The 21,539-nt window shown below is 41.5% G+C and overlaps 1 long non-coding RNA gene across 4 annotated transcripts in view; it reads right to left on the bottom strand.

The window, feature by feature from the left end:
- Positions 1 to 5,766: 5,766 nt before the first annotated feature.
- LOC120603205 (uncharacterized) overlaps positions 5,767 to 21,539 on the bottom strand; it is a 40,121-nt gene continuing 24,348 nt past the window's right edge. Inside the window, exons 3-4 of one of the 4 annotated variants that reach the window (XR_005652973.1) lie at positions 15,586 to 19,836; positions 10,198 to 15,135 (exon numbers count right to left, since the gene is read on the bottom strand). This is a non-coding gene — a long non-coding RNA (uncharacterized LOC120603205). Of the gene's footprint in view, positions 6,352 to 10,197; positions 19,837 to 21,539 lie in introns of those variants that run through there. The other 3 variants (XR_005652974.1, XR_005652971.1, XR_005652972.1) reach the window with 3 other exon arrangements.

Genomic DNA, 21,539 nt, shown 5'->3' with positions numbered 1-21,539 from the left:
AATGGCGATTATCAATAAATCAAAGAACAACAAGTGTTGGAGAGGATGTGGAGAAAAGTGAACCCTTGTACACTCTTAGTGAGATTACAAATTGGTACAGCCACTATGAAAAACAGTCTGGAGTTTTCTCAAAAAATTAAAAATGGATATACCTTTTGACCCAGGAATTGTACTTCTTGGTATTTATCCAAAGAAAACCAAAACAATAATTTGTAAAGATCTATGCACCCCTACGTTCACCCCAGCACAATTTATAATAGCCAAGATGTGGAAGCAACCTAAATGCCCATCAACAGACAATTGGATAAAGAAGTTATGGTTCATATATACAATGGAATATTACTCAGCCATTAAAAAAATGAAATCCTACATTTGCAACTACATGGACGGACCTAGAGATCCTAGAGGTTATTATGCTGAGTAAAATAAGTCAGACAGAGAAAGATAAATACCATATGATTTCACTTATAAGTGGAGTCTAAAGAACGAAAATAACAAACTAATCAAAAACAGACTCACAAATATAGAGGATAATCTGGTGACGGCCAGAGGGGAGAGGGGTTGGGGGACTGGGAGAATAGGATGAAAGGTTAAAGAAATATAAATTACTAGTTGATAGATGGTCAAAGGGATGGGGAGCACGGCATAGGGAATGCAGTTAGCATTAATGTAATAGCTAGGCGGAGAGCCAGAGGAGAGAAAGCGATTAGGGAGATCATTTTATAAACTACATAGATATCTAACCAATGTACTATAAACTTGAAACTAATAATAAAAAGCAATAAAAATTAAAAAATAATAATTAAAAATTAAATAATAAAATTTAAAAAATAATAAATAATAATTTTTTTTAAAAAAGGTGTCATAATATTTATAATGGAGTCTATGTAGAATAGAGAAAGTTTACTAGCTTTGTGGATTTGTTTATATTGCACACATTTGTAAAAGTTTATCTGAATGTTAATGTTTTTACAGTGTTGTTTATATTTAAATTTATACATTTGTTTTGGTTTAAAGGAAATTTTATACTTGTTAGTATCTGTACATATATAAATTAACAAAGATAATAAAATAATTTATAAGTATTTTTTCCTTTAAAAGGGGTATATATATATGTGTGTGTGTGTGTATATATATATATATATATATACATATATATATATAATTTAAGATTGAAGCACTATTATTTTTTGAACATTACATCATTAATTCTCTAATACAGCGGACTTTGCCTCCTATTGGCCAGTGAGTGTGGAAAATATTTTTAATTGGTCAAACTAACTTTTTTCCTTTTTCTATGACATCCTTGTTCATAATCCTTTCCCCTGAAGAATGCTGAACAGACTAGTAGCTTGAATGGGGAAACTGTCCACCTGACCCCATTAACTATTCTAAACAGGAACAGAAAGTTCTGAAAGGTTCTTGAGGCAAGTTCTCAAGGGTTAACATTTGGTCAGAGGGACAGAGCAGAAGCCCAACACCAAATTCGGGTAAGAGTTAGATCCACTGAGGCAGTAAGACAGCCTTAATGCTCATCCCCATGATTTGTTCATCTCCTCCTAGCTCCACCACTGAAGACAGAACTAGCTCCAGAGTCTGGAGGAAGGAAGCTGAAGAAGATAGAGCCTGAGGCTGAAATCCATTTACCTCAAATGTGAAGTGGTCAGGGCTGGGAGGCAGGAGGCAGACTAGTGAACTCACAGATCGATTGCCAGCCACAGGAAAAGAAATGATTTTAGACATAATTAACTGTGGATGATGAAACACCAAGGCCATCTCAATAAAACATCACATTATTTCTGACTTGAGTTACACTAAAAAATGTGAAGCAAGGATTCATGAGAAGAAATTATTGCAATGCTAAGGTTTTGCCCTTAAGTCCCATCCATGACCCCTTAGATGTGGCTAGCCTGCTTGCTCATGGACAGTGTTCGGATCTGGGGAGGGGGTGCTACTAGATGACAATCAAGGTCAACAATGCATGCTCAAGGATACTGCCTAGGGCTGCTCTTGCTTACCCCAGAGTACATACAAAATCCAAGAAAATAATATGAATGAAGGAGGTAGACAAGCTCTAAGATACAGACACAATTGGTTAATATATTAAATGTATATAAATATTTTAAATCCCACAAAGAAATATGCTTTCCACCATTTTCATGAAATAAACAATCCCTTTGTAGTCTATTTTTCATTAATATTACTAAAGACATGGGTATAAAGAAATAGTACTTCTCTATTACAAGGAGAACAATAACGCAAAGGTGATGCAAAAGATGGACAGACAGTTTAAAATCAAGAGACAATTGGAAATGGTGGGTACTGTGCTGAACTGGAGAGCACTCATTCTGTCTGAAGATACAGACCCTGCTCAAGGCTCCAAAAACTATTGTATTGCTTTGCTAAGGCAAGTGTCAGTTCTACCCAGCAGTAATTCCAGGAGCCTGTAAGGGGAACGGAAGATGATTGCTACAGGGCTATCCATCCTTCAGATGTGGGCCAAGCACTGACCAATTTAATCATTTTGCTGCTGGGCCTTTTTTCTATAATACATTTGTCAATTAACAACCTGTAACAGATAATAGAGGTAGATTCCTGATGCAGAACACATTATACGTCCAGCCACATATAATGAGGCCATTCCCACATCTTGGCCAATGGCCTACACTAACATAGCTCTGCTGATGTGGTTATAATGAATTCAATTAAATGAAAAACCCAACATAATGCCATCTATTAATACCTTCTAATATTAATAGGTAGCATTAATCTTATGTAATGGAATCTATCCATTTCAGTGGGCACTTCATTTCACAGCTCTTCTCCAGTTTATTTAGGTGTCCTCTCACCACACTGACCACTGTCAGCTGGACACCCTCCAATTTGTCATTACTATTAAGGTGGAGACTAGAGGTCCAAAAATGCAGATGACAGCACAGAAAAAGTAGCCCCAATCAGAATTCTAGGGCTCACCTCTTCTCTCGCCTTGAACCACCCCAAGAGGGAAATAAATACAGGAGACATCCCTTTCAGTCTAGCATACTCTTACTCATCCTTCGGATATAAGCTTAGGTGCCACTGACATCAAGAAGACTTCTCTGCTTTTCTCTTTCATCTCAACAAGAACTGGATTAAGTACCTTCCATCGAGATTCTCAGAACTGTTGGTTTGTCCATATCTACCATCACCTTCTGTGGGCTTCTTCCAAGCAGGGTCCTGGTATCTCCCACACCAAAGCATAGAAAGCATTAAATAAATGAACAAATGATTGAATAAACTATTAGATGGATGAATGGATAGATGGGTGGAAGGATGGATCAATGAATGGGTGGGTGGGTGGATGGTTGGATGGATGAATGGATGGATGAATGGATGGATGAATGGATGGATGGATGCTTGGATGAATGCTGTCTGCCTTCTTAGAGGGTCTGTATAGGGAAAGAATATTCTCCAATATGGTTTAATAGAGATCTCTCCACAAGATGGCGCTCATAATTTTCCTAATTTATGGTTTCTATAGAAATTTTTCAAATTTCAAAATTTATGCTTCCTTAGAATCAATATGTATGTTTCACAGTTAATGTAACTTGTTTGCCATACTGTCTATGTTTCATCTTCCACCATACATCACGCAATTACAAACATGTTCTTTGCCCTGGATCATCAAGACACAACCTTATGGAATTTTTTTGACATCCGGTGGGCTGCTTTGTGGCTTGTCTGATTGCTACAGAGTACAAGGAACAATGTCGGTCCCTAGATAGTACAGAAAATGAAGACATTGTTCTTCCACCACTCCGTCCCCAACAATGAAGGGTCAGCAGAAAAATGAAACCTTGGCTTGAAGTAGCCATTAACCTTTGGAATCATGAATTTTGCTTTAATAAAATAATAACTTCTTACAGTGTACAGTGCTTTATGCCATACAAAGCAATTTCACATTATAATAACAGTTTTTGAGCTCCTAAAAACTGTGCCAGACATTTCCCATTTTATAGATAATAAAATGGAAATTCAGAGAAGGGGGGTAATTTGCCAAAATCATATGGGTGGTGAGTGGCAGAGCTAATGTTGCGACCTAGGTTCGTCTCTATTCAAAATTAATTTGCATCCTATTATTCCCTGTGATACAAGCTATTTCAGTGTTAAGGAGAGAGTATTAGGCAGTGAGGGCAGTAATGTGCCTGTTATCTTCCTGTATTCATGTACACACACACCTCAGAGCAGCTCTATAAGGAGAGTAATAATACTATTTTCTAGTACCCACTACATGCCAGGCATAACACCAAATGCTTTCTCGTATATCATTTCTTTTCATCTCTGTCTACTTCTATGAGGAGGATATTATTATCACCATTTTACAGGTGAGGAAATCATAGCTCAGATTAAATGGCTTATTGTATTTCACAGAGGACCCACGTGCCAGGGCTAAGATTCAAACTCAGTTCCATCTGACTTCAAAGTTCTGTGCTACCATATGAGGTTGCCAAAAGCTGGCCACCTGAGTAAGGGTAACTGGGGAATTCTGGGCAGGATTCCTGGGGCTGCCTCTCTATCTGCTCTTATCAAACTGCCCACAGTTCCCAAACATTCCCCTGGACCTCTACATATTCTATTCCTCTTCTAGAATGCTCTTCCCTACAGAGTCTGCCTGAAAAGCTCCTACTCAACTTTCAAGACCCAGCTCAAATGTCATTTATTCTATGGTGCCTCTTTTGATGGCTTTCTCATTAAACTTGTACATACATCCTCGTAGCATATCCATTGTCCTTCCTCTAAGTCCTGCTCCACCCCACCACACACACACACATGTTCACTTTCATCTTAGGGTTCCTTATAGAATAATAAATATCCCACTACATGGTGTCAAGAACTGTGAAAGGCCTGAGATTCTTCCTACCTGCAAGCTAACAAGTGGGCTTGCCAGTTTCATGGATGCTGACAGAAGACACAGATTCTGTCTTCACTCTCTCTTTTCAGCACTTTTAATAGTGACCTGCTCATAGTAGGTGACTTTATCAATGATTGTTGAATAACTGAAAGAATGAGCTCAAAGTCCGAATCTTAGATCGTACGCAGCTATGAAGACAAAGATTATTGGCATCTCTGCGTGGAAGTGAAGACGGAAAAGTCAGTGAAGAGAAAAACATGTGTAGCCACAGCAGATGGAGTCTGCAGAGACTGGAAGGTTCCCATCCACGGGCTAGTTAGAGGGTCATCGTATATTTGTAAATACTAACGTCCCTGGCTAGAAAATTCAGGAATCTCTGTAGATTCCTTTTTTTTACAAGCATATGTAGCACTTGCTCTGTGCCAAGCACTGGCTTGAAGAACTTTATGTATATTAACTATGTTCATTTTCATATCTTTTGTGACTACCACAGGGAATTGAGTTGAATGTAGCAGGAGTGACATGCCATGACTTCAGAGGCTATGTGAGAAAAAGTTATGCAGCTTTGCCAGATTCTCTTGGGATGTGTTAGAGCCTTTAGTCAGCAAGAAGTTTGACTATCCTGAAGCCACCATGTGGAAAGATCACAGGGAAAGAGAGGGAGAAATGCCTGAAGACTTCTGTTTCAGATCCAGCTCTTGACTGCTCCCAGCTCCCCGCCCCCACCCCAGACTGAGAGGAAGCCTTCAATGTGACCCCAGCCCCCACACCCATGAGAGAGCCTGGACTGCCTAGCTGAATCCCGTATATTCCCAGCTTCCAGAGCAAAATAAGTGATTGTTATTGTTTTTTAAAAACACTTTATTGAGATGTAATTGACATACAGAAAGCTGTACATATTTAATGTACTATATACAACTTGATAAGTTTGGAGATAAGTATACAACTGTGAATTTATCACCATAATCTATACCATAAATACATACATCACTTCTGAAAGTTTCCTCCTGCCATTATTATTATTGTTATTGTTATTATTATTGTTATTGTTGTTGTTATATAAGTACACGTAACATAAAATCGACCTCTTAATAACATATATAGTTTGCAAATATTTTCTTATTCCATATGTTGCCTTTTCATTTTGTCGATTGTTTCCTTTGCTGTGCAGAGAGTATTATTTTAATGTAATCCCATTTGTCTACTTTTCTTTTTGTTGCCTGTGCTTTTGGGGTCATATCCAAAAAGTCATTGCCGGACGTGGTTCCATAGTGTAGCAGTTAACACGTCTGCTTTACATGCAGAAGGTCCTGGGTCTGTGCCCCAGTGGAGCCACGGTCCATGGTCTACGGCTGTGCCACCCTGGACAACCCCGATGTCTGATCTCGGAAGCTAAGCAGGGTGGGTCTGGTTAGGAGACCCACCTACTTGGAGAGGAGACCACCTAGGAAGACCAGGTGCTGTAGGCATAAGTTAAAAGAAAAAAAAAAAAGAAATTAAAATATATTTTTTTAAAAAGTCATTGCCAAAACCAATGTAAAGAAGCTATTCCTCTATGTTTTCTTCTAGGAGTTTTATAGTTTCTGGTCTTATGTTTAAACCTCTAATCCATTTTAAGTTAAATTTTGTGTTCGGTGTAAGATAAGGGTCCATATTTACTCTTTTGCGTGTGGATATTCAGTTTTCCCAGCATCATTTATTGAAGAGACTACTCTTTCTCTATTGTGTATTCTTGGTACCTTTGTCAAGATCAGTTAACCATATATACATGGTTTACTTTTCAACTCTCTGTTCTGTTACATTGGTTTATATGTGTGTTTCTATGCCAGTACCATGGTCCTCGAGTGGGTTTGCTCTCTTTTTTCTTCCATCAAAAACTCATGGTCTGAGGGAATCTCTCTCGAGCTGCACTGTGCCAGGCTGGGAAAGGCACAATGTGAGTAAAGTGAAACTTTCCTTCCTACCTCCTTCAATGTGTCTTTTCTTGCCAATGTGCTCCACTAGGGTGCTGTAACCTCATCTGGATTATTGAGCTCTTATAAGGGTATTTTTGTCCATGAATGGTTGTTAAATTAGTGTTTCAGTCGGGTAGGGGTGGGGAGAAGGCTGGAACTACCTATTCCACCATCTTGCAGGTGTCACTCTTAGTTGCTATTGTTTTTAAGCCCCTGTTCTGGAGTGGTTTGCTATGCTGCAACAGATAACTGAAATAGGTTTTAGTTCTCTATCAGAAAGGTGCTATTATTTGCCCAGAGTACTAAGCTGCCTCTCCATTTAAGCCCCTAAAATGAAACCAACTAGATAATCCTGATTATATGCCACATTTCCAAGTCACAAAAGCCTACTGATGATGCCGGTACATTTCAAAAAAAAAAAAAGGTATCTGCTAATGCTTTGTCATTTTGTTCATTCTGCTTAGTGTGAATTAGAGGTAACTCCAGAGTTGCAGCATGTTCAGCTCTTGCAAAGTATACATACAAACAGGCTAACGGTGAAGGCTGGAAAGATCTCCAACATCCACAGCAAAACAAAGATGAAGACATATGAGAGCCCACTCTTTAGACATTATTCCTAGCTTAGTGGTGAGGATAATCTGAACAACAAAAAATGCTATCAAGCTGTAGTATTGCACGTTGGGAGTACAGCTATACCACAGAGCCTTATTTAAAACATATTCTTGGAGGAAGAAGCATGCCTTATAAGTAAATTCTCTAGGTTAGGGGTCGTCAAACTAGGACCTGTGGGTCAAATCCCATTGGCTGCCTGTTTTTGTAAATAAAACTTTATTAGAATATTGCCAATCTATTCATTTATATATTGCTACAGCAGCAGAATTGAGTACTTTTGAGAGACCGTACAGTCCACAAAGCCAAAAATATTTACTATCTTGCCCTTTAAAGAAAAAGTTTTTCAAATTCTGCTCTAGATAAATGACACTTAGCTTTCTTTTTTTTTTACATTCTAAATATCTCTCAAATCACTTCACACTTTCATTATTGTTTTTAAATTTTTAATTATGAGATATTTCAATATACATAAATCAGACCAAATAGTAAATAACTCACATACTTACCACTGAGATTAAGCAGATGTTACCATTTTGCCATATTTGTTTCAGTTTGACTCAAAAATGAAAAAAAAAAATACAAATAGAGCTTAAGTACCCCTATCTCTTCCCTTCCCTCCATCCCAGATATTATCATTATCTTGAAGTTAGAGTGTTTCCTTCCTCTCCACATTTTTGTGCTGTTACTACAAGCTTATGCAATTTTCTACAGGCTTGAATAATTTTTATATAAGTACTGTCATATTGTATGTATCTTTTGGTAACATGTTCCCACTCAACATTATCTTTTTGAGATACACAGACACACACACATACACACATGTATATATAGTTTATTCACTTTAATTGCATCATGGAATCTCATTTTATGAATAAACCACAATTTATATAACACAGTTATGTAACAACCTATTAAGGGACAATTTGGTTGTTTCCACCTTTATTCTTAACATTGCTGTAATAAACAGCTTTGTATACATCTCCTTGTGTACAAGTGCATGAATTTCTCTAGGGTATATTCCTAGGAGTGAAATAGCTGGTCAAAGGACACAAGTGTCAGTAATCATCTTCTGTTCACCCTTCCAGATACTACGCTCCACCCTTTGCTTTCTTGATCTGGATTCCAGGAAGCTGAGTTATGCGAACTAATAAGCCGTCCTTCTGCTTCCCATTGTGTTTGGCCAATGAAGATGACCAACAGGAAATTAGAAGAGGAAGGAAAGTGAGGTCAGGGTATTTATTTTCCAGATCCCTCCCTGGATTGCAGCAGGCTGGCTGGGTCCCTCCATTAAAGGTCACGGGCTGCCTTCTCCTCACACCATCACCTCTGTCTACAGGTTCCAATAACTGCACCCTCAGATTTCCCCTTCAGGCCTCAGGGTCGTAACATCCCACTAACACTAGTTCCTAGGGACTGCATTATTCTTTGTACTTTTCCTGCACCTTGTCCATAATTTTCTAAATAGCCCCATTATCAAACTCTCCTCAAATTATCAAATTTGAGTGTACCCACCTGTTTCCAGCCAGAACACTGGCTGATACGACATAGACATCTTCCACTCTACAAGTCTATAAATTGCTCCCTGAAGTAGTTGTATTAATCTGCACTCCCACAGATTTGTGTATGAGTTCTTCTTCAGATTCGCTTCAAAACTTGATGTGGTTTGCTTTATAACTTTCGCCAATGAGGATGAGTATGAACATCTTTCTATATGTTTATTGGTCAGTTGGGTTTCTTCATCTGTAAGTTGCCTGTTCATATTTTTTTCCTGATTTTCAGGCTTTTCCTTTTTCTCATTGATTTAAAAATAAGTCCTTTCGATATATTGAATGCTAACTTTTCTTGGACTAAAATAAATCTTCCAATTAAAGTCTTGTCATTGCATTTGATTTATGGTGTGACTTTCCATTTTAAGGTGGTCCACATTGTCAATCTTTTTCTAGTTTTCCTTTGTATAACTTACTAAAAATTCTTTCCTAATCATAAAGCCATAAAAATATTCTCATATATTCTTCCAAATGTTTATAGTTTGCTTTTCCACTTATCTTTAACCTATCTGGAATATATTTTTGCATTCAATGAATGGTGGAGATATAATTTTATTTTTCCATATAAATAAGTAATTAGTTTACCGAGATTCCCTCCAATCGTCAACAATTTATAATGCCACATCTGCCATATTTTAAGACTCCTCGTGTATATGGGGCTGTTACTGGGCTCTCCTATTGGTCCATTTTTCTATCCCTCCCCTATTAATGCATAGTTTTCATAAAACATCTGGATATTTGGCGGAAAATTATCCTGCTGCCTCCTCTCAAACCTACTTCTTCTTCAAAATTATCTTATGTCTGCTCTCTCATGTGCATTTTGGTTTTTGATACTCTTAATCAGATCATGACGATTTTTTCTATTGCTAATTTTCTAATAATTTTAATGATACATGAAAATAATATATTAATATTATAAATTGTATACAATATATTATACATAATAAATGACATTAAATTTACAGAATGATTTTTCTGCATTAAGAAAATCATCTTTTCTTTAAATTTGTTAATAAGGTGTATTACAGCAATATATTCTCTAATATTGAACTGTCGTTCTATTCCAGAGATCAGCCTTACTTGGGTGTATTATTTTCTTAATACATCCTGGGATTTTGCATCTATGTTAATGAGATAACTCTATAATTTATTTCTTGTTATCCTTATCCATTTTTTTTAAATAGGTCACAAGCGGTAGATTTCTCTCTTTTTGTATTATCCAAATTAGTTTAAAAAGGATTATTTGATTTTTGAAGATTTCTTAGATCTCTCCTGTAAAACCACCTATGAATAACTTTTGAATTAGATGTGTTTCATTATTGTTCTAGCTCATTTAATAGTTATAGGTCTAGTCAAGTTTCCTGATTCTTGTTGAGTCCTTTTATTGTATGACACATTTTTCTAAGTAATTATCTATTTCACCAAAGTTTTAAAGTGCATTGTGTAGAGGAGCAGCTCTGCCATCGCAGCATAATGACTTGCACATTTCCATGTAGCCACTTAAGGCTTCCACAAAGCTTCTCCACAGTCTGACCTATATCTTTACAGAACACCCTGTCATCCTCCCAAGAACATGGTTAAGATAGGCCATCTTGTGAGGAACTGTCACAAGACTGTTTACCATCCACTATCTTGTAGAGCACTACTTCCTATTTTGTGAGAGGTTGCCATGAGACAACAGAGTTTTGCTTAACAATGAAACTCAGACATTCTATCTCCAAATCCAGTAGGCTTCCCTCTGGTCATCACAGGAAGGACTGAGCCCACCTGAAATAGCCCCATACCCAGGTGCTCCTGAATCCACGTTTCTCCTCCAAGGTCAGGGTCTATCTAAGGCCTTTGCCCTGAGTTGCAGAAACTAAGCCATATCCATTGCTGGGTACAGTATCTTGCTCAGGGCTGGGCATATCTCAGGTGCTCAGAAATCCTGGGATATTGAAATGGATTTGCTTTTTTGATTTGAGGAGCCTCAGACACAGAAAGTGCTGACTCAGGGTATTACAGCTCCCGCAATGACTCATGCATTAGGACCTCTTTAATGGAGAATTATGGAAATGTGCTGCCTGGAGTTGTCTTAATTAAGAACACCCTGATCTTGACTGCAGCCTCTGAGTGGACTCTCCTCCCCATCCACCTCTCTCCTTTTCCCTTGGACATTTAAAGGCAGAATCCGGCTGCCTTTGACAAGGCTTTCCTTCTCTCAATAACACTGCTGCCAGGCTTGGTTTGGAAACAATTGAGCTAGTTGGGGATGGCAGCCCTTCAGCCAGCATGAGGAGGCAACCTAAATCAGTGAGTAATAAAGATCTCGCTGCACCTGTGCTGCCCTAGCTCTCAGGAAAGGCTGGGGCTAAGGTTGGAAACAAGCAGAAGGTAGTCAGATTGGATGTTCTTTCCAGTACCCACTCACCTCACCCCTCTCCCAATGTTAGTTTATCCCAGCCAGAGAATAGTGACGTGTTCCCTCTATGCCTACCGCCTCTCTGCTCCAGTCCCCAACCGGAGGGCAGGCTGGGCCTGAGTCCCCAAGAAAGGATACAGCCATTCTCTCTCTGTGTGAAGGAACATGTTATTCATATGCTCAGAGGCCACAAAAGAGGACTGGGCTCCAGAAGCTCTGGCTTCCCAAGTCATGATTCCAAACCCTGGCCCGGAGCCAGATGCCACCGCACAGCTTCCTGTCAGCCCAGATTCCCTCAGACTGTCCCCACATCCTCCAGCACCATGTTTGGCCACCTGTCATGTCATGTCTTCATTCAGCAGACATTTACTATTTGATGTGAAGTATTGATGCTCTGTGGTTCTATGTCCTTTCTTCCTCTCCCTCTCTCTCCACACACACACACACACACACACACACTATAATTTTAAAGTCAACTATTTCTTGAACAAAAGAGTTTTCAAAGAAGCTTTATCATCAAGTATAACTCATCTTTTAGTTGGCGACTTTAGGTTCCTCTGGTCCCGGCTTCTTCAGGGAATAATTAATAAACAAATATTTAAGTTATTTGTGAGCTCACTATTCAAAAGCTCTAGGGGTAAACTTCTTGTATGTTATGACTACTTCTTAAATCCTCTGTGGACAAAACATCCTTAAACAGGAAGACACTGGGATAGAACTCCTTCCTGAATTGAGCCATTAAATTTTACCTTGCAGGACAAGATGGGGAATATTGTATATCCACTGTCCTTGATATATTCAGCTGCCTTAATTAGTTCACAAGGGATATCAGAAACCCTAATTCCAGAAAATAGGTCGTTCTTATCTGGGACCTGGCTCTGCTTTTCCTACCTAACCCTGGCTTTCTATTTCCCAGATCAGTAATTCTTAGAGTATGTTACCTGGACCAGCAGCATCGGCATCACTAGAAACCTATAAGAAATTCAAATTCACAGTTCTCATCCCAGGCCTGCTGAATCGGAAACCCTTAGTGTGGGGCCTACCAATCTCTGTTTTAACAAGCCGCCTAGGTGATCCTGATGCACAAAGTTTGAGAACCACTGCCCTAGACAGAGGTGCAGCCTTAACAAGATCAGAAGGCCCTCTAAGACACTGCTGGCCTATAGTTGCCTCTGTGTAAATCATAGAGCTTCCTCTGGAAAGATGTCGCTGCAAGCCTGTGCTTGCTAAGTAGAGCTATAGCTGTATTTCAGCCCCTTACCCCCTAGGCAGGGCACCCTCATAAAGCAAACGGCCCGCACAGTCATACATGGATGCCCTGGTCCCAGAGCCAGACCCTCCAGCCTTATATCCCACTACTTGCCTCCTTGCCTTTAAGCTCCAGCCACTCCAAACATTTTACAATTTCCTGAACACATCATGGTACTTCATGCTTCCTTCACGCCTTTGCCTATGCTTTTCTCTTTGGAATGCTTTTCCCCATTCTCCACCTAGAAAACTCCTATAACCTTTAAGACTCAGCTTGGGTATCACCACTTCCAAGAAATATTTGCTGGCTGCAGGAGAGTCATAGTCTACTCCTCTAGGCTCCCTTACAGCATTCTGTTCACCTCTCACATAGTCCTTGCCTTACTGCATTTTAATTATTGATTTTCTTTTCTCTGTCCTCTCAAGAACAGGATCCATGTCTGATTCATCTTCGAATCACAGTACCAGTGCAGTACCTGGCATAGTCATACAATGACAAAATACCGAACGTCAGTTCTGTGCCAGGCTCTTGGCACCTAGAGATACAGTGAAGATCATGTCAGACAGATCAACCTCATGGAGTTAATTCATAATTAAGTTAATGGTGCAAAGGAATGAAAGGAGAAAAGGAAGAGGTAAGGCCCTGACAAAATGGTGGGAGCAAATTTCTTTTCTAATGATTTAGAAGCTGCCTGGAAAGCAGGGTGACTTCCTGCTCTGGGGGGATGAATGCCTGTCCTCTTCGGACCCATTTGTGAAGTCGAAAAAGCTAAGACCAGTCCTAAACAGAAAAAAAATCTCTCACGGGGAGAATTGTCCTCTCATGGGGGTTGGTTAAGCCCCAGCCACTGAAGAGACATCTTGCAGGCCAGAACGTCCAGTCTTCCCCGTGGCAGCTACAGCGGAGGTGTAAACTGGGATAAGACCAGATTGGGAGTCTTGATGTTTCTCCTCCTTGAAACTGAGGCTCTAATCCCTGTGTCAAGACTCAAATCACTTTGGCATGCCCCTCCTCAATTAGCAGCTTATCTAATTATAAGACATGAAATACAAGGTTCTGCTCAGTGCAGTAATGCAATAATAGGGCTCCTTGTGGAAGCCATTTGACTTCTGGAATAATTTCTAGACTCAGTGAGACATGGAGCAGTAAAATGAGGGTTCAGTTTATATGCAGAAAACATGAATTTTCTCAAAGTGAAAGAATAGATTTGAAGGTAGAAGGTGATGCTGAAAAGGCTGTTGCAGTCGTCAAGAGGGAAAAGGCACTAGGACAAAGCAGTGGGGATGGGGCGATCATTCCAGACTGAGAGACATCTGGGATACAGAACTGGGTGTGGGAGAGAGAGCAAGAGGAATCGAGAGGGAGACGAAGGGGTCTAGTCTGGATTCTGAAGCTGCTGCAGGAGTAGCTAGGGCAAACTTTCTGACAGACAGACTTCATTAGCACGGTTCCCAGCCTGAGCCTGATCTGTGTACACACACACACACACACACACGCGCGCGCACACGCACGCACAAACACATGCACACATTGATACTGAGCTCAGCTCCACCTCCCATTATTGACATGACTGTGCTACCAGAGCCTTCCCTTTGGAAAGGTCAACCAAGCTAAATTAAAGACCCTCTCTGCAGTCCCAGCTTCATCGATTGATTTCTCACTATAATGACAAATCGCGACCCTTTTCTCCTGGTGCCAAAAACCATACCTGGGGCAAGAAATTAGATCTTGTAGCCAAAAGAAAGGAGATAAAAGAACTCAAGTGTGGTGCTTATCCAATGTTCTAAAAAAAGGCAATTCTTCCTCACATCCTTACTAAAACACACACGGACATGAACAGAGATTCGCAAATACACGTAGTGGTGTACAGAGACACTCCAACGTGAGAGAGAGGGAGAGGAAAGAAAAGAAGGAAGAGAAAGAGGGAAGTAGAGAGAAAGAGAGAGAGAGGGGCTTTCTCACTCATAGACTTACACATGAACGCAGAGAAAACTGTACCCACAAATCCATCATACAACAAACAGGTATTCTCTGACAAATATACATAAATAGATTCACTCACTTAAAACAAGCACTTTGAATAATTATTCAGAAAATTAAAGCAGAAAATAATTTAGTGCCTGTTGTTGGAATTATTTTAGAAAAAAAATGAATTGTTTCACTGAAACATCCTACCTATGATTCTGAACCCTCTCTAATTATAAAACGCCTTGTATTTGCATGGCTCATTTTCCTTGTCAAGGGAAATTCACAAATGTTATCTCCTTAACACCTCATGGGGCTTTTTTGTTCGTATGGTCTTAGTAATTTCCAAGTGCATTTTGTGCTGGAGACTGACTGTTACACTCAGCACTATTCTAGCCTTCCTGGGCTCTTCTGGTATCACCAGGAGCTGCAAACCAAAAAACTACATTTCCCAGATTCCTATGCCAGTGGTCTTCTGGTTCTGATTCTACCAATAAGAGACATTCCCATGAGATCTGGAAAAGAGAAGAGAAAACAGAAGCTGTTATTATAATGCCCAGACACTGGCAGGCAGGCAAGCTGTTTCAGCGGGTGCAGACAGGGGGGTTTGCAGTGGCTTCCCTGTATCCCTTTATGAGTCATCATGTCAGTGCTTCAGGCAGCTGAGATCATTGGTGGTGGGAGATTTTTTGGTAATTTTTATATGTAAAGCTCTGAGTTTATAGACATTTAAGCCAAAAAAGAAAAAAAGAAAAAAAGATACAAAGACATATTACTGGAACAGCTCAAAGAATTAAAGGAGAAAATAAATAAGTTTCAAGAACCACAGGGACTGTGTGGGTTGAGGTTCCCAGGAAGTGGACTCTTAGATGGATAGTAACATGGAGGAAGTTTGGCGGGAGGACTGTGGAAGGGATGGAAGCAGGACTGGGTGGCAGGAGAATTTGAGTGTGAACCTGCCATACTCGACAAAAGCTCCAGGCCACCCGGAGGGAGCTGTGAAGCTGGGGTGATCCTTCAGTGCTGGGGTGAGCATGCCAAGCCTTCATCTCTGCATGTTCATCAATTGTCCTGAGTTGAGGCAACTAGGCATCTCCCTGTAGGAAATGGCAGCTTAGGGCCTTCAGGCAGCAGCATCCAGCAGCTTGAGGTAAACAGTCCTTTATTCCTGGGATGGATGGAAGTCATTCCAGATCACTCTGACCGATCATCTGGTAACTGCATTGCAAATTTTTAAAAGTGAGTCTCGATGTACTGAGAATATCTCCCTTGCAAAATGTATATGTCAAAGCCCTAACTCCCAATGTGACTGTATTTATAGATAGAATATGTGAGGAGGTAATTAAGGTTAAATGACATGATAAGAATGGGATAGTAATCCAATAGGGCTGGTGCCTTCTATGAAGAGGAAGAGACACCAGAGCTTGCTCTCTGCCATGCAAGGACAAAAGAGAAGGTGGCCATCTGCAAGCCGAGGAGAGAGTCCTCACCGGAACCCAACTATGCTGGCATCTCGATCTTGGACTTTTCAGTCTCCAAAACTACGAAAAATTAATTCTGTTGTTTCAGACACCCAGTCTAAGGTATTTTTTTTATGGCAGGTATAGCTAACTAATACGATTCCTGAAGGAGAATATGGGAAGCCCGTGAGAGGGTCTAGCACAGGAGCTGAACCAGGGACCCGGTTGCTATCACCTTATTTTCACTCTTTCTCTCCACTATCCCCACCTCTGCTCTTCTCCCCTAAACTGTGAGAGAAAATACGACCACCTACAGCTTCTCACCCTTCCAAGAAAGAGGATAGATCTCTCTCAGGCTCCAATTTGGAAAATTCCAGGAAAGGACTCTGGTTCACCCAGCCTACACCCGTGCACCCACCTGGACCGGTCCTGGGGCCAGTTGCATGGGTTACTATGATTGACTTTGCCTTTGGCTAAAATTGCCACATTATCAAAAGAAGAGGTGAGAGGGGATGGATGCTGAGCAGGAAAAGGAACTAGATATGACAGCCCTTATTTTACCAATTATTTGCTCAGTCACTTCTTAGTAACTCACCAAAAAAATGTGACATTAAGCGAGTCACCTGACCTTTCTGAATTTTGCTCTCCTCATCTGTCCACTGGAGATGGCAGTGGTTGTAGTGAGAATAAAGGAGGTAATGTGTGTGACAGGCCTATCTAGTATAGGGCTGGCACGCGGTAAATGTCCAATAAAAGATCATTTCAGTTTCATTACTTTTATCATCTGGATACTGCTATAAGAAAAGGTAATTTTGCATCTTGAACTTCTGAGCCAATTTCAGAATATGGAGGAAAAGCAAAATCTCATTGAGAGCAATTACATTTGCCCCAGGTCCAAAAACTCAGAAAGTTACCTGGAATATGCATTTTTCACATAAGGAAATGAGTCCCAAGAAGTTAATAACTGGCCCACGATTTCACAGAGAAGAGATAGGGCTGGGATCAAGAACCCTGAACTTTAATAACATGCCACAATAACCCCCAACCAGCTGCTACTCCATCCTGCCATTGTCTCCACTTATACCCTTAACTAGGCCCCTAACTCATCCCAGCCCAGAGCTGCAGCCTCTCTTTTCTCCCAGCACCCAAGCTGTATGGTCAAACCCCGGGCTTCTCAGTGGGCACTGCTGGGATGAAATTGAAACCCAATGGGATATCTGGAAAGCAAGTGAAATATCTGGAAGTAATAAACTTCTAACGGCTTATTCATTTGGCGTCCCATGGGATAGCACAGATTCCACTCATCTTTCTTTCTTAAGAATCAGTAAAAAGTTAGTGATGCATTCATTTAGCAGAGATCAGATACATGAAATTTGGTTCCTTTTTTAAACTCTTCTGGGACTGATACTTTGGTCATATTCCTAAAAGTCGCTCCAGGTCACTCTGCCCAATCATCTGGTAATTGCGTTGCAAATTTTTAAAACTGAGTCTCAGTGTACTGCGAATAAAGAAAAGTATTTAATTGGCCAGGGAAGGTGCGAGCAACAAGGAAAAGTATCACCTTTGGTTGAGCTTTGAATGATAAAAGTAAGGGTCAGCATTCCGGGCAGGAAGAATCAGCATGAGCAAGGACATGCAAGTAAGAAACATGGGCTGTGTTTGGGACTGGTGGGATGAGATGGGAGTTTGGAGATCCTTTTGGTGAGCATCAGAGCTGGCTGGGGTCAGGTGAGGCTGGTCACAATGGCCCCAGCACTACCCGGGGAGTGAGGATGCAGAGGCAGGTCAAAGAATATTATTCCCATATCACAGAGGAATAAACTGAGAGTCCTGCTGGGTAACTGGCCTGTCCAGGCCCTGGGCCCTTTCTGTTCCTATCACAGCTCTCTTCAGCTCAAAGCTGCCTTGAGCTGCCAAAGGAATCAAAGAATACAAAGAGCCTGCAGGCTGGGCCGTAAACACACATTAAGAAACCACAAGGAAAGAGAATGCAGGCCAACTGTTCTGATGGGGACTCTCAATAAGTAATAACAGACTCTGGGTGCCTTAACACAATCTTTCCCACCTATTAAAATCTGTGCCCCAGGATGCTGAAGCTGAACTAATATCACCCAGATTGTGTCCTTTTTCACCACATGGCCTCAGGCCTTTCTGGGTTGGGTCTCTGAGCCTCATTCATATTGTGTAGGGTTCAAGTAGCTGGCTTCTAAGGCTCTGTGGCTCTGACATCACAGGATTCATGAGGAATTTGTGGGAACTTCAACACTGATGTTGTTATAATAATACCAGGCCATTCACATTTTTAGTCTCCAGTCTACAAGATCAATGCCAAACAGGAAATTAAGGCAGTAATTTATTCTGAATTTTCCCATCATGGGACTTGCTTTACTTACACTGTTACATGAACTCTAATAAAACATTAAACAGACAAAAAAGGTTTCTGTCAGCTTCCCCAGCTCCCTGACACATGCTGCCCTTTCTGACAGACACCCCGGGAGAGGCAACCTCCTTAGGACTGCAGCTGTGATCAAAAATGGCTGCAGAGAGTCAGGAAGGAGGTTGGTTGCAAAACAACCAGCCCATAAAATAAAATGAGATAACATAAAATGAAATAAAACAATATCAAATAAAATAATAAAATGACCAAACTAGATTAATGTCAGAGAATCCTCTGCCCAACACCCACCCTTGGTCTGTATATCCAAAAGAAGAGGGAGACATATTGGAATATCTGCCTGTCCAGCCCTGCCCAGTCGAACTTGGCCTATCCAGAACCTGGGACAAAGGGAGTCACCCTGGAAAAACAGTAAGATGAACTGAGGTTTGCGTTGCCCATAGTTAGTGCTGGTACCTGGTCTGCTGGGCTTGGCTCTAGGGACTCAAGTGAGCACTGAGCTGACACCACTACATTTTGTAGCAGCCATTATCATTTCACAGGGGAGAAGAGCAAACCTCCACGCTTTCTCTATCACATCGATCTCTGCAGTAGCGCACACAACCAGAAATAGTTAGAAACCCAGAAACACGGTAATGAAAACCCGGTAACTTGAAGGCTAAATTTTGATCCCCTGAAGCAAGAATGCCTCAGAGCTTGGGGTGAGTGGTGTGTCTACTCTGAAACAAGGAAATAACCGGTGTGGAGCTGTGAGGTCATGAACTAGCCTGGGATGCAGAAATAGTTTAGCAGAATATGCCGAATCAGGACAAGGCAGGAGACAGAGGAACTAGATGGTGCTTAAGTTGTTTGTCTAAAGAGGTCAACATCATCCCTGGGAGCCTGGCTTAGCAGTTAGCACACAGTCCTCTCTGAAATGGAGCTTCATATTGAGTCTGGCTAATGTAAGTACAGTTATGATTCGGTTAACTGTTGAAGAAAGGAAATGCAATGGGCTCACTTCTTAGCTAATCTGTTTGTTGTCTTCTAAAATTCCTAAATAAAGGGTGCTTATTGATACCTTTAAGACAGACCGACTAAACTTCGAAGGCATAGGCGATGTGTATAGTAGCCACCGTGATGCTTAGCAGAGACAGATCAGGAAGCAGATTTCTCTGCCTCCCACCTCCAGAGGAAAGAGAAATAGCCTCTTCCCACTCAAGTGTGTGAGCTTCTCCTTACCCTTTAAATCCTTTCTCACTTAGTGAGAGGCAAACCCAAGATGAGATCTCACATGTCTTGACTCCTAGTCTAGTGCTCTTTCCGCTGGGCTGTGAAGAGGCAGAACTCAGGGCCTGGGCTCAGAGGCAAATACCAACTCCCTATAAAGTGAAAGTGGAACATCAAACACCAATAACTCCATTTCCTGTCTCGGATCCACATTCCTCCCATTTCCTCCCACTCTAGGGCTTCACACACACATGTGTGTACACACAAGCCCAACCACTACGGAGCATCAGCACTCTGGTGTGGCTCATGGGGGGAAGATCTGAAAACAGAGCTATTGAATCCATCCAGTTTCTAGAAAACAGAGACTGGAGTACAGAGGATATGAAGCCTGGGACTTGGCCTGGCTGCAGGATGGCAAGGTAAGTAGACAGTTTACCCTCTCTCAGTGATGTACTACCCACCCATGCATGCACCAGTTCACTGCCAGTCCATATGGCTGTGTGGCCCATAATTGACTTTGCTTATCACTAACCTGCCTCCTGCCTGATCTCATCCCCTGTTACCACCCTCACCTCCACCCCCAATTCCAGCCCTTAAGATATTGCCTTTGTACTCTGGTACCAGAGCCTCACCTCCGCATTGTGAGACCCTACGACACCTAGTAGCCCCTTCCGTCCCTGAAGACATCAACCCAAATCCCAGCTTCTTGGCTCATGTCTGTGCAGGTCTTGCTGTCCCAGGCAGAGTGAAGACAGACAGCAGGACACTCCATCCATTCCAATCCTGTACTCAGGGGACTAGGAGGCTACAGTAATAGCCAGAGCTTTCACTTCCAACTTCCTGACACCTAGAGGGTATGTTGTACCCCTCTCCAGCTCTCTTGCTGGCATCCCTGAAGCCTCTCCCAGAAGAGCACCAAACTCACATCTCCTTGCCCATTGGTTGCTGCCATCTAAAAACAGAGTCTTGTGTTGGGAATACTGCTTTCTCTGAAGCCGTCACCATTATCACCACCCGCCCCATACTGCCTCAGCAAGCAGAGGGTCTGGGGCCGAGACCATCTCCATTTCCTGTCTCGGATCCACATTCCTCCATCAGAGGAAGGAAATAACAACAGAAATGAGGCCAGAGAGGCGAGGGGCATGGCCAGGCAGGTCACAAAGGACCTAGCAGGCCACTTGTAAGTTCTCTCAGTTCTATAAACTTGCTCCAAGGCCCCAAGTCTCCCCACCTCTGGCAGCACCTTTGACTTTCTTGGGCCCTGGCAGGAACTTCAGGGCCATGATCCCAGCTCAGCCTGCCCTGCCAGATGGGAGCCGTGGCACTGTCTTGGGAATGACTGTTGCATGCTTTGGCACTGAATTTGGCAGCCTAGACTCAGGCTTGCAGTGTGGCCCTCCCACAGACAGGCCAGGCCATGTGCCCAGGGCCTCTCTTGCCCCATCCCATCCCTCAACAAGGCTTACTCTCTCCCTCTAACTCAGCCTATTTCCTTGTGGCTGGGCACAAAGGAGACAGGAAGGAAGGCACTGGCTGTGTCTGGGTTGTTGATGCTTTTTTCTCGGCCAATGCCATTACTGCTAATTGACCTTTATTGCTCACTCCATCACGTGGAAACCCATTTTAGCCACCAATTGCTCTCTGTGCCTCTGAAAAGTAAAAAATCACTTGGGCTTCTAACTGAACAATAATTATCTTGGCAGTACAAGGTCAACTAGGCCCCTCTCTCTAGCCTATTATCTCTCTCCTCTTTCCAACTTGAAAGAAAAAATGAATCAATGTAAGAAAGTCATTTATTCTCCATTTTATAGGCTGTACACCAAATAGTTTGTCAAGGCCTTTTAAAAGCCACTCT

The sequence above is a fragment of the Pteropus medius genome, unplaced genomic scaffold (assembly GCF_902729225.1).
Source record: "Pteropus medius unplaced genomic scaffold, Ma_sr-lr_union100, whole genome shotgun sequence".
NCBI classification, from domain to species: Eukaryota; Metazoa; Chordata; class Mammalia; order Chiroptera; family Pteropodidae; genus Pteropus; species Pteropus medius.
The sequence above is the reverse complement of the archived record's forward strand: the minus strand, read 5'-3'. Positions and strand labels throughout refer to the sequence as shown.